The following is a 15096-nucleotide window of genomic DNA, read 5'->3' as shown; positions in this document are numbered from 1 at the left end:
AATGTCCATCAACTGATGAATGGACAAAGAAGATGTGAGATATATATTACAGACACACACACTGAAATATTACTCAGCCATCAAAAAAACAATGAAATCTTGCCATTTACAGAGATGTGGATAGTGCTAGAGTGTGTTCTAAGTGAACTAAGTCAGTCAGAGAAGGACAAATAGCATACGATCTCCCTCATATGTGGAATTTAAGAAAGAAAACTGGGGCTCCTGGGTAGCTCAGTTGTTAAGCGTCTGCCTTCTGCTCGGGTCATGATCCCAGGGTCCTGCAATCGAGCCCCACGTCAAGCCTGACGTCAGTCTCCCTGCTCCGTGGGAAACCTGCTTCTCCCTCTCACGCTCCCCCTGCTTGTGTTCCCTCTCTCACTGTGTCTCTGTCAAGTAAATAAATCAAATCTTAAACAAGAAAAAAGAAAAAGAAAGAAAGAGAGGAAGGAAGGAAGAAAGAAAACAGATGAACATATGGGAAAACATATGGGTGAAAAGAAAAAAAGGAGAGAGGGAAGGAAACAAGCCATAAGAGACTCTTAATGATAAAGAACAAACTGAGGGTTGACGGAGGGAGGTGGCTGGGGGAGTAATCTAGATGGGGGATGGGTATTAAGGGGGGCACTTGCTGTGATGAGCACTGGTTGTTGTATGTAGGTGATGAATCACGAATTCTACTCCAGAAACCAATATTGTACTGTATGTTAACTAAGTAAAATTTTTAAAATATAATGAAATATTTCATCCTTAACTATTTCCTATTAGAGAAACAACAGAATGTTTAAAAATGCTAAACTTTATAAATGTTTTATTAAAAGGTCTAGGGACACCTGGGTGGCTCAGTGGGCTAAAGCCTCTGCCTTCGGCTCAGGTCATGATTTCAGGGTCCTGGGATTGAGCCCCGCATCGGGCTTCCTGCTCAGCAGGAAGCCTGCTTCCTCCTCTCTCTCTGCCTGCCTCTCTGCCTACTCTCTCTCTGTCAAATAAAGTAAAAAAAATAAATAAAAGGTCTAAATGGTTAACATTAAAAATATTTTTTTAAAGATTTTATTTATTTATTTGAGAGAGAAAGAGATCACAAATAGGCAGAGAGCCAGGCAGAGAGAGAGGGGGAAGCCGGCTCCCCGCTGAGCAAAGAGCCCGATGCGGGGCTCGATTCCAGGACCCTGAGACCATGACCCGAGCCAAAGGCAGAGTCTTAACCCACTGAGCCACCCAGGCACCCCCATTAAAAATATTTTAAGAAATAATTTTCCTCAAAATCCTTTTATAATTACAAATGCTTAAAAAGTTTTAATTAAGCCTGGGACTATTAAGTTCCATACAATTTGTACTTCTATTTGTAAAATTTTAAGTAAGAGCATCGATCACAGTGATAATGATTATATATTTTCACATAACAGTCCTAAAATTTTGAAGTACCTTGAAAATATTAAACAGTAAATACTAAAATCTTTAACTACAAGAATTCCTTCTGGCTTAACCAAAACCAGCATTTTATACCTTAAACAATTCTTATGATATTGTTAAGTGATCCCATAATTTTTTATATCTCAATTCACTCCTGAGCTTCATTTAAAAAAAGGCAACAGTAAAATTTCTGAGATACTGAATAGATGCATAAATATACCTTTCCCTTTTTACTCACGTATGTTCTTTTCTTCTTCCATGAAACAAGTCTTCCCTTTTCCATTGGATATTAGAGGTGATTCTGATACTTACTTAAATTAATCTAAGTAGCTATAGTCCATTAACTTCCTATTTTATGTTTTCTTTTTTTAAAAAGATTTTATATATATATATACATATATATATACATATACATGTATATATATATATGTGTATATATATATATATTTGACAGAGAGAGACAGTGAAAGCAGGAACACAAGCAGAGGGAGTGGGAGAAGCAGGCTCCCCACCAAGCATGGAGCCTGATGTGGGGCTCAATCCCAGGACACAGGGATCATGACCCAGGCCGAAGGCAGATGCTCAATGACTGAGCAACCCAGGCATCCCCATATTTTATGTTTTCTAAGATGGAAGTTTACCCACAGTGGTGCTATGGACTCCATCCCATTTCTTACTGAACTCTGACCAACTCTTTTGTTATCCTACTTTGCCTTCTAAGTATGCTATAAAGAGCATGAACTCCTACAGCCAACTTTCAGATGAACTAGAATTAAAATCCCAGCTTCACCACTTACTGGCTGTTAACTTGGGGAAATTACTTAAACTTTTCACCATCTCAGTTTTCTTCTGGGCAAAAGGGGGATAATTTCTGGTCTTTAGGAGGGTGGTAAAAATTAAACAATAATCCACTTTAAAATCCTGGCCCAATGCCTGGTACAGTCAGTTCCTCATTGAGATGAGTTTTCCTGTTTTTGCTTCAAGTAAGCAAATAAATAAAGAGACAACAAAAACCTTCTCACCCTGGCACTTCAATTCCTAGTTCCTATTTGTTTTAAGCCATGAAGTCAACTAAGTACAGGGTTGTCTGCCTCCTTTTTGTCAACTAAGTGGCCCATCCCTAAGATAATATAATCATTTAGGTTGAGGATCAGAACACAAAAGGTATGTATGTGTGTGTGTGTGTGTGTGTGTGTATATATGTGTATGTGTGTTTCAGAACATGTGGGGCACAATTTTTCAGAATTAAAATAAAATGACAGCTAATAGTAATTGTGTGCCTACTATGTGCTATGCACTGTTTTACGAGTTTACAAGTACTGACTCATCTAATTCTTATAGCAACCTATGTTGAGGTAGTTGTCATTCCTAAAGGACACTATGGCAAAGAAAGGCTCCATAACTTGTTCAGAGCCACACAGGTAAAATGCAGGGGTAGAATCAGGATTCAAACCCAGGCAGTCTGGTTCTAGAGTCCTTGCTTTTACTGTCCATGGCACCTATTTTTTTTTTCTTTTTCTGTAATGACTGGATGCAGGCTAGGATGCTTCCTAGCAGTGTTTCTCCAGTTCCGTGGAATCACTGGTCTCCTCTTGGGGATCGACAAGGGGAGTTCTTCAACCCCAAGGAAGGTTGTTTCAGACCTGCTGCTGTTATCTGCCCCTTGGTCAGTCATGGGTTCAAATATTGTACAATCACCATTATCTGGGTCTTGTTGGAACAACCTAAGTTGGGCTACAAAGGGCATTAGCTTACTCTGTTGTAAGAAATGCTACATTTACGGGTGCCTGGGTGGCTCAGTCGTTAAGTGTCTGCCTTCAGCCCAAGTCATGATCCCAGGATCCTGGGATTGAGCCCCACATCAGGCTCTCTGCTCAGTGGGAAGCCTGCTTCTCCCTCTCCCACTCCCCAGCTTATGTTCCCTCTCTCGCTGTGTCTCTCTGTCAAATAAATAAATAAAATCTTTTAAAAAATTTTAAAAAAAGAAATGCTGCATTTAGGGAGTTACCAAAGCACAAGGATTTCCTTACATATAGCAAACATCAGTACATAATTGATGAATAAATAAGTGAGCAACAGCTATTTATAAAAACTGTTTAAATGTACACTAGGAATCTAAAACTTAATGGGTTTTTCTGCGTGGTAAGGTTACAGATGATTTTTACTTTATGTTTTTCAAGTTTTTAGCTAAGAACATGTATCCCATTTTTTTAAATCAGAAAAAAAAGGTTTACTTTAAAAGAGAGATATTCAGATGTGATAATTATAATGTGTTGGTTTTTTGTTTCATTTTTGAATTTTATGCACCAAAGTCAAGAAATATTCATGGGTCCCCAGTGTAAAGTTTAATGTAGGTACTCAGCAAATACTTTTCAGGATATTTGTTAATAATACATTCCACTTCTATAAGACCCTGTCATTCTTAACTGAAACAATACAAATCATACAGTTATAATATACTAAATGGAACTCAAAACACTGGGATTAGGAAAAGTACAAATACTCATGGATACATACTAATCACATTGTAACTATATAGCACTTTGAGATCCTAAATTTTCCTACATTTTTTTGTTTCTTTCAATTCAAGCAGATCCTTCATCACCTTAGGGAAGGCAGTGGCAGGGAGGAAGTAGAAAGAGTCCACCAGATCCATAGGCTTTGTTTCCAAAAGTCAAATTCAACAAGGATGATAAGGTCTGAGGTAGACAATGTCTTCTCAAAACCAAAAAGAAAAATTTCTCATTTGGATGGCAGAAGCAAAAACTAGGGTTGTTGGGATACAGAGGCCTCTCTGTCACTACTTTGGGGTGCAGGGTGATAATGGTGGGGCTCTCTCATGGTACAAAATGTGCTCTGGGATCCTACCCTGTTGACCCACTGTTATACCCCAGCCCTGCTTGACAGCAGCAGAAAGCAATTGCCCTGAGTGGACCTGGCACCTCATGGCCAGAGACGAGGTTCTTACCTGTGTGTGAAGGACTGGCTGATGGTCAGACAGAGTTACCCCATTCTAGGCTATTATAGGCTGAGTTGTGATCTCCCCACCCCCCCCAACCCCCCGGCCCAAGTTCATATATTGAAAACCCAAAGTACCTCAGTCTATGACTGCGTTTGGAGAAGAGGTCTTTGAAAAGGTAATTAAGATAAAATGAGGTAATATGAGTGGGCCATAATCCAATCCTATAGATGTCCTTATGGGAAGAGATTATAACACAGACACAAAAGGAGGAAGATGGCCATCTAAAAGCCAAGGAGAAAGATCCTCAGAAGAAACCAACCTTCTTGGCACCTGACTCTCAGACTTCTAGACTCCAGAATTGTGAAAAATAATTTTTTTTGTTGTTGAAGTCACAGTTTGTGGCATTTGGTTGCGGCAGCCCAAGCACACTTATATATAGGCATTGTCTCTAGGTGAGACCTCAGAACCTAATTATGCCCCAGAGAGGACCACTCGAAGATGACTGAGGCTGAAAGTTTGTCAATTTAGATTAGAGCTTGGAATAGAAATTCAATTGTTTAATGGAAAATAAAACAATGCCTTATTTCTTTCATACCTAAATTTGAATTCTGTGATTCAAAGTTTTTACCCATACTGTTTTGTTTCATGTTGATTTTGCCACATTACATTCTGAGGGTTCTGTTTCTATTTCTGATGTTTGTTATTCATTCTTTTTTTTTAATGCATCACTCTCAGAACTCATTATTTTATGACCCATTGTGAAGTTGCTTGAAATCACCTAGTACCTTTCTCACTTCTTTATTCTTTCCAGTTTGCTTGGTTATCCTGATTTTTGTGTTAGGTGTTCAAACTTCTACTATAGAGAAGAAACACAGGAGGAGGAATTGGAAACCCAGTCCTCCAGTCTGCAACTGATTCAGCTGCTGGGAGGAAGAACTAACCAGCAATAAACAGCAAAAGCAGTGGGAAAAAAAATGTGATTTTACTGGCAGATGGCAAGTGTCATTTAATGTAGATAAACTAATAATGAAACAGGGAGCAAGGAGGCCAGCCCAGCGATGTGTCTAGGCAGAAAATAATCTGCTAACACAGAGATCAAGAAAAGGATTTAAGGATTATTCTTGAAAAATCATTAGAACTATCAGTCTAGTGCAGAGTTCTGGGAACAAAAGCAAACACTCTGTTAGCAAAGAGAAAGCACAGAAACTGGAGACACACTTGTTAGCTTAAAAAGGACTTGTTTGATCTAGTCAGGAATATCATGGTTTTAACCATTGAGAGGCAAGAAGGTGACAGAAAAATGATAAAAACTCAAGAATCAAATGGATCCACTTATTTAAGAGGGATGCAAACTTAAATGCCTTCGAAGACCAAGCAGGTAGGTAAATGTGTGAGCTGTTATAGTAAGACTTTTGGGAATGGTGGGAACTGAGTCAGAATGAAGGGTGCTCACAGGCTTCTAGATTCACACTCACATACAATGTAGCGATCCCACAAAACACATCTGCCTGTATAATTCAGCTCCTTGGTCACCAGTGTGGATCCCTGGCTACAAAAGTGTACTTTTGTGCCTGTCTTCAGGTTCCTTCCTAATCTCAGGGTCCCTGGAGGATAGAATAGTGTGTTATTCAATCTTGCATCCTGCCTGGCATCCCACAGAATACTTTGTCCCATGAAGACTGCCTGAAAATATTGCAACAAAGAAGGAGCTCCGTGCTGTACGGAGCAGAATATGCTGCTGACAGTTGCTGGGCCTGTTACTCAGGGGCTGCTGTGTCTCAAGTTGCGTGTCTAAAAGAGCTCTCGAGTGGGCCCAAAAGCCCACTCTGTGCTTGACTCAGCCTCACAGTATCTAATTTACATGTGGTGCGTAAATTATTTCTGTCTCTGTTCTGCATGTTCTTCATCTGCCTGTTCTTCTCACCAGGCATGGCCTTTCTTCAACCCAGATCTTTGTCTTCCCTTCTTTAGCAATATAAAAATGACTTTCTCAGTTGTTTTTTTCCTTTTCTGTCCTCTCATCCTGGTTTGTTTTCATCTCACCTTTCCTTTTTCTCATTATACCTGCTCTACAAAAGATCAAGACAAAAACAATCTCAATGAATTATATCCTCCAGAAGTGTGATATTCTGGTTAGCAGAGTTAACAAGACACTCTACTCCTTCAAATAGCACAATCCTTTTTTGGTAGGTAATAGAAATAGACTAATTAAGGAGTACATTGAGGTGAGCATAGATCACATATAGAGAAGTTGAATCACTATGTTGTATACCTGAAACTAGTGTAATATTGTGTGTCAACTACACTCAAACTAAAAAATATTTAGGGGCATCTGGGTGGCTCTGCCAATTGAGCATCTCTCAGGGTCATGATCTCAGGGTCCTGGGATTGAGCCCTGTATTGGGTTCTGGGCTCAGCAGGGAGTCTGCTTGGGATTCACTCTCTCCCTCTCCCTTTTTCCCTTCTTCCCCAACAAATAAGTAAATAAATCTTTAAGAAATATACCATTTAAAATGAGAGACTAGATGAAATAATCATTTCTTCTGGAGCTAAATTAAAAAAAATCATTACAAGAACTCAGAGAATGGAAGACTACATATAAATAAACTAAAATGTGTAGTAGAAATTCTGAATGCTACAAGATTTCAGAGTAAGAAGTTATTGTTCTGTGTAGGCATAGTCAAGGACATTTTTGCTGAAGAAGGTGGGATTTGAAGTAGGTATTAAAAGATGGGAGTGATTTTGGGCCATAGCTAGCATGACACCTTCTTAAAAGCTTATTGCTTTGAATTTTTGAATTGGAAGATGGGCAAAGAGGAGGAGAAAAGACTTTGTGAAAGAATAAAAAGCAAGATCAGAAGTGCCAATGCAAGAATGTACTGGATAGGTGTGGACAATGTGGATATTTTCACGATAAGGGTGTGTTCTGGTCAATGGTGAAAATTACTTTTGATTATGTAGGTTGGAACAATATTAGGGAAGATCTGAAAATGGAAGGGTGTAGTTTGGGTTTGGTACAATAGGCAATAGCGAGGCCTTACATGTTCTTACAATAGTGTTTGAAGTTTATTAGTCTGATGGTGCTAAGTAGGCTGCATAGGAAAAAGAAGAACATAAAGTCAGGGAGATTAGGCAGGAGGCCTCAACTTGGATAAAAATAGTTCCATATATTTTCACATTTCCTTATGAGTTAGAAAGCATCCAACAAACCCACAAAAGAGGCACTCATAACAAGCCTTGGAGGAAGGTAGGGCAGATATTAATATTTTTATTCTACGTGAGAACTGAGATTCGAGCTAGATTTGTCCAAAGTCATAAAGTCAGTAAATGGTGTTTTTGGAACTCAGACCTACTTTTTGTCTTTTTAATCTCTAAGTCAAGCATTCCTGTCATTAAGAAATAGAGATGAAAGAGGAGATTTCAAATACTGAAAATGAATAATCTACGCAACTTTATGAGGTATATGAATCAGCATAATTCACATTATGTAGTAGTAAAAGTGCTGGCCTGAATATCAAGAAATGTAAATCCTAATACTTGAGTTAATGTAATCCAGTGTGACCTTAAATAAATCCCTTCTATTGTCAGCTTCTTCTTACCAATCTGCAACATGGGGGTTGTACACAAAATTCTCTTTCAATCCATTCTGGCTCACCAGTCTTAGAGTTTGTGAGTGAATCATCAGTTAGCCATCCAGATGACCAAATGAAGTTGGTATCAAGCAATTAAGAAAATTGGCAGAGTCAACTTGAAGGCCAGGGATGATGAGCTCAGGTTTACACATCAGGAAAAAATTAAAAGGAGTGTTAGGCAGAATAACAGCTCCCTCAGTGTGGCCACCTCCTCATCCCTGGAACCTATGAATGTCCCTTTATATGGAAAATTAAATTGCAGATATAATTAAGACAAGTATGTTGACATAAGGATTATCCTGGATTATGTGGGTGGATCCTTATAAGGGAAAGAAGAAGGAAGGAGAGTCAGAAAAGATGTGGTCACAAAAGCAGAGGTGAGGCAGTTGCTGGCTTTGAAGATGAAAGAAGGACATGAGCTAAAATCTTTCCAGATCCAGAAGAGGCAGGGAAATGACTCTCTCCTAGAGCCTCCTGAAGGAACACTGCCTTGTTGACACCCTGACACCCGCTGAGAACCATTTTGGAATTCTGACCTCTAAAATTGTAAGATAATAAATTGGTGTTGCTTTAAGCCACTACATTTGTGGTAATTTGTTATAGCAAAAATAGGAAACAAGTACAGGAAGTCAGTAGGGAAGGATGACTAATATTTATTTAGTACCTTTTGTATATTGGGCATTGATATTACAGTAAGCTTTTTGCAGAAACAGTATGCTATTTTACACATCAGGAAAGTAAATCTGATAACTGAAGCAACTTGCCCAGGGAAGGATTGAGCTGGGAATTCAACTCTGCTTTGTGCTGTGTGACTGCTTTTTCCATCACACAATTTCTGGTATGAAAGGCAAAGTGCGCACAAAGCTTACACAGTTACTTAACCACATAGTGCTGGAAAATCAGGAAAAAATGTGATATAAATCAATGAACCATAGTCTTGGGAACTGGGAAGACCTCCACAAAGATCTAGCAACATGAGGCAGGGAAGGGCCAGCACTGACCACCTATTCAGAAGCAGGTACTTTTTATACACATTATTTCATTAAACCACCACAAGTCACACCATGAAATAAGTTTTATTCTCCCTATTCTTATGGTTGAGGAACTGAGGCATAAATAAGAAAGAACATTGCCCCTAATACTAGAGCTAGTCAACGACAAAGCTGGGATTTAACTACAATACTTACTTCCTGTGAATATAAAAATAAAAACTTTTAATCTTTTTTTAAAAAGAGGAAAATCCAGAAAAGGGCATTATTTCAACATCACTTAAAAATATACGATCCCCATGCCCCCAAACATGCATAGAAGGTTGTAATCGGCTTGAGGTCATGGATGTTTATAGAATTATTTTTCTCCAGGGTGCTTATAACAGTCTTGAGTATATTATAAGCACTCAATGTATACCCATTAAATGAAATCAATCAGGGGGATAGAGGGACTTCTGTATAAGTTTAACTAAGATGTCTGGAACTCCTTTGTCTGGAAGGATGACAGTAGAGATCTGATGGGACCCCAATGTAGCATGGTACGCCCTTCCCACTTAAAGATTTCCCCCATGACTCCAACTATCACTCATTTCCTATTTCTCCTTCTTAACTGCCCCTAGTGTATGCATTAATCTCAAGCACTTGGGTGCTTTGTCACTTAGTTTCGCATTTTACTTCATCCTCTTGGCATTGGTGGCAAGGGCTGTCACTGTCTTCAGCATCAAGCCTAAGTTTCTGGTTTCCACTTTTCCCTCTCTCATCTTTTCTCTCCAGCCTTACCACTTGTCCATGCAAATTCTTGTCTCTTGTTAGCCTGATCCCCTGCCTGGAGCCATGGAATCCCTGCCTCACACCAACCACCCCCTCTTACATAGGTCATTCTTGTTCATTGTGCCAATGTTTTTGATTGATTCTCTCCTCCCCCACAATACCTTCTTTAACTCTTCTCTCCCACGTTCTCTAATCCTTTTGTTATTATTGCCTGTACTCATGAAATTTACACTTCAAATAAAATAAAAATTCCTCATCATGGTGCACATGCTTCTTTCTTCAATCTCACAGTTATTTTTTCCTTCGATTTTTTTTTATTGTGGTAGAATACACATAACATACAGTGTAACATCTTAGCCATTTTTAAGTTCAATGGTATAAAGTACACTCACATTTTTGTGTACCCAACACCACCATCCAGCTCCAGGATTCATCTTACAAAACTGAAACTCTATATCATAGTCTTCTTTTGGTCCACTCTCCCTTTTGTCTAGTAGGCACTTACACACTGGCCTCTTGGTAGGTTCTCCATCAGGATAAGCAGTTCATAGCTCAGGCCCTGAAACTGATAATTTTCTCCATCTAGGAAGCATTTTCTGATATTACTCCCACTCCCATCCCATGGTCAACCAAGACTCCTCCTCCCCGTCTTTGGTCTCAACTTAAATGTCACTTTTTCATTGGCTTCCTGATTTCTCATGTTTTAGTAGATTCCCTACTAGCCCACAAAACTAGCCAACAAAACACCTCTTGGATATTTTTTAAAGCTTTTAGAAATACGTTGTTTTCATTCTTATAATGGTTTACTTGTTCACAGTCTGTTACTTCAATTCAACTGTAAGCTTCATGGGGGACACAACCATGACTCTTTTATTCTCAGTTCCTAGTAGGGTACCTAACATGAAGTAGGTACTTAGATATTTGTTGATGGATGAATATCCTATATCCTATCTCTAATCTCTAATTGTTCTTTAAATTTTAGCTTCACTTCAGGACTTATTTATAATGCTGTTTTGTTAACTGTTATTTGTAGGTGTTTATTTTCTGCCTTCAATGACTGTGGTTTGTAGAAATTATACTTCATATTTCTTCACAACAAAGGAAGTTAGATACATTTTCAATAAACACTTGCTGAATTAAGTTAGACTTAATTTAATTTTGTGTCTGTCACATTCTGAAATACTACACCAGGAAACATGTCTAAAATGTGAAGGAGATACCACTGTGGGATTTCCTATGACTTGAGTACCAGCGATAATGGTCAGGGTCTGAAGTCAGCACTGAACATAAGAGCTGTGTATGCTCGAAATTTTCTTTGTTTTGGAGACATCATATCAGTTTGCCAAAAGACCAACTCACCAAGCTTTTCCTCTAGCATCAGATCAAATCTTTTATCTTTGGTTGAAGATCAGAGAAGGGACTTGGCTTGAATTTGGGGGCCATATCATTGGACAAATACAAATCTTTAAATTCTAAAATCATACTTGGCCTGGCAAGATAATCACATGAGAAACTAAGGAACCAAGTCCTACTGTGGAAATAGCATATTTCCATTACTCATTTCAAACTCTCTGTGAAGGCATATACCCTTTCTCTGAAGTGGCCTGTATGGTTTGATTTATTATGCTTGCTCCTTATTTTCTTTTGGTTGAGCATTAATAGTTGATTTCACATAAGTGTATGTATGATGAACTTGTGCTGTACTCTGCTCATTGGGAAGTTAACTCATGGATCTCATTATCCTTCCTTAGAAAACACAGTGGATCAAAGTATAAGAAAGTTTAAGAAGGGTTTAAATCAATCCACAGATAATGGAATTCTTAAGAGACAGACACCTTTACAAAATACTTCTCAGTGGTGTTACTGCCCAGAAGAAATATAGATATGTCTACCCCTTCGTTCCCATGTATCTCTGTAACCCCTCATGTGTGCACATTCCTCATCCCACCAAAAAGACTCCTGTAAATGTTTATTGTTTTTCTCTCCTTTCTGTCCATGTTCACACCATTCTCCCCACAGCTGTCATCACTGTGTAGGTAATCACTTGAACTAGTTTCTTTGCTATGTTTCTTGAACTGCTTTATGGAAATACAAGAAAATGTGAATAGATAATCTTCTGCTCCTCCCTTTTACAGAAAACATACATGCTTTGTTGTTTTGCACCTCACTCTTTTTGTATAACAAGGTGTTCTGTAACTCTATCTATATCATTAAAAAGAAAACCATAAATTTTCAATATTACTGGATACACTTTTGTCAAATGGATGTGCCACAATTTACTTAGCTAGTATTCCTTTGGACTGATACCTGGGTCTTTTTTCTCCTCATTTTTCCCCCTATTATAAACAAATCAATGCTACATGTATAACCTTGTCGACATGTAATTTCTGACATGTGTATATTTATCTGTAGGATAACTTCCCGTAAGAGGGTCTGCTGTCTCCGAGGATGATTTGATTTGTAATTTTGATAGATTGTGCTATATTCCCTTCCATAGATATTGTACCATTTTGTAACACCAGCATGAATGTATGAAAGTGCTCGCTCAAATTGCAATTCTTAAAATCAAATATAGAAGTGGAGCTCTTAGGGATAATGGGTTCCATGAGCTTACTCCACTGTGCTCAAAGAAGTCCTATTTCTATAAAGACTATAGACACAAGGAATAAAATTGATAAGGATAACATCCACCTGCTGGTTTTGAGACTTTATGGAGGCTCAAATTAAAAAACCTGGTGAAGAATGTATGAGAAAGTCCCTTCATTAAGCTTTTTTGGGGGCAAATCTCCATGCTGTAACTCAAGTATTCTGCCTCCCTACGTATATCAGCATCATAACGGGGCCCCTCTAGTGACGAGAACATTAAGACTGACTTCATTTCAAGAGGCCAATAGCTGCCTGGCCCAGGACAATGGAAGGGTAAGTGGTTTAGGCTTTGGAATTAGGCCAGCTTAGATTCTAATCCATAGCCACCTTACCTCCTATGGGTGTGACTCTGGGTTAGTCATCTGGGTGACTGGAGGCTGTTTTCCAGCTATTAAAATGGGGATACTAGTCCCCATGCCTTTGTGGACTGTTGTAAGATTAACTGGAATGAAGTTTGGGATGGTGTTCAATATATAATAGCATTTAACACTAAATCTCCCTTTTGCCTTTCTGAAAGTAGCAGAGAATTGGGAAGAAACACCACAAAGGTCTCTCTTAACCTGAAATTATGTGCCATAATTTCCATATATTAAATCTGTTTACCTTACTCATAGAAGAAGCTCTAAAAATTCATTTACTCTTACACTAAATGTAATTCAAACATGCTTTGTAGTTTGACTTCCCAGCCTATGTCAAAGTGGAGGTAAAAGGAGCCAAAGTTAACTGATTGAACTACAAAAAAACAGAAGTTAAAAAAAAATGTTATTTAGAAACAACAATAACAAAAGTATCCAGTAGGCCTGGGGTGACTCCTTAGTAGGCTCATGGATAGACAGAACTTCTTAGCATAAGGCTACATTAAGGCCAAGTCATTAAGAAAAGGTTAACTAGTGTGCTCTTAAGAAAGCAGTCCAGTGGTCAGTGATTTTCTTTTTATTAATTTCTTCCCTGTTTACTAAAGAATCAAGGTATCTCTGTAATATATCATTGGTTTTATAAAGATTTGCATCATCAAATGTAAAATGCAATTTTTGGGGGGGAGGGCATTTGAAAGGGTAAACTTCAGTTATCTCAAAAATTAATTCAATTCCCCTATTTGACCAAAATTTATTGAGTGCTATGTGTTCAGCATGTTGCTAAGCTCTGGACTTATTTGGTATGCCTAACTGCCCCAAAATTCTGGGTCAAAAAAATTTTTATTCACAGAACAGTCCAAATTTATGTGAGCCTTTCATTGAGTCTTCATGATAGCTTTATTATCATTGTAACTGTTTCTAATTTTAGAATCTTCTGGGTTTCACAATGTATCCCTTCCACAGAAGTCAGAATGATAAAATTGTTCAAACAGCAAATGTAAAGTTGAAATCACTTGATAGCCTGCAAATCTTATATATCTACTTGAAATTTCAATTGTGATAAACCCTTTTGATTCAGTCTCACTTGTCAGCTTTATACAGTGAGTGTAATTTACTTAGCTAATTTCACTAGTAGATTATGTTCTTTCAGGCACAGAGAAATAGAATCATAAATATATCATTGCTGCCTGCTTTTGTATCTCATTTCATAGTCTCACACGCTTAAACAGAGAAAATATACTTGAAAACACAAATTAATTGTACTTGTTTCCTAAGAGTTTTTCTTTTTTAAATGCCTACATTTATTAGTTACCAAATCTACTGAATGACAGAATTTAAGTAACTGTAGGTTGGTACTATGCAAACATAATTATGACAGCAATAATAATAAAAATATCAGTTATCATTTATTTAGTATTTACTACCTATCAGGTATCATGTTGAGAGTTTCAAATGGATTCCTGCTTTTAATCCACCCCAACCACTTTTCAGAGAAGGCATGTTATTATTTCCATCATACAATGGTGGAAGCTGAAGTTTAAGGAGGTTATCCTACTCACATTTATGTTAAAGAACAAAAATTCAACCATATAAATGCAAAGATCTAACTGGTTTTATTAAATGATTCATGAATTGGGAAGCAGCTCATCTAGCAAGTAGAAGGGAGCTCCAAGGGGTTCTATAGAATGGAAGGTTTTTATAGGAAGGAAGATGGGCAAGGAAATTACTGGCAAAAGAAAAGAGATTTGTACCAGTCAACGTCACTTTGCCTTAGCTGCAAGGGCAGGGGTTCTTATTAGGTAGATTACCACATCTTCCTTTGGGGGATGGAGAAGTCCATATGACAAATTACTTTATTGGTGTTGCTCAGAAAATTTTTGATTAACTGGTTAAGACTACATTTCTGCGGGAGGTTGAAACTGCAATGAGCTATTAAGCCCTGCTTTGGTGACTGAGTGATGCCATTTTGGGCCTGTGGTTTCCTTTTTATCATTCGCATTATTATTATTGTGGAACTGGGATCCAGACTTAGACAGTCCGAATCTACACTTAATCCATCTTTCTAAAATATTACTAATTCAAATTCTGTAAAGAAATAGAATGGCACCTATATGAGGAAGTATCCTTACCTGCTGGCTGTAAGTTTTACTACCATAGGAACAAAGGGGCTTAAATCATAAAATGAAATAAAGTTACAGTTATGTGACTTGTTTTCAAAAGTAGATTTTGTAACTACTTCTTTCCCTTTCTCCCTATCGCTCTCCCCAATGGCTAGGGTAAAAATTCTCTAGGAGTACTTTTTGTAAAGTCTTCATAGGATTTACCTTAAC

This window comes from Lontra canadensis, unplaced genomic scaffold, assembly GCF_010015895.1.
Source record: "Lontra canadensis isolate GAN:19392208 unplaced genomic scaffold, GSC_riverotter_1.0 scaffold10, whole genome shotgun sequence".
Classification (NCBI taxonomy): domain Eukaryota; kingdom Metazoa; phylum Chordata; class Mammalia; order Carnivora; family Mustelidae; genus Lontra; species Lontra canadensis.
This window is presented reverse-complemented; position numbering follows the sequence as displayed.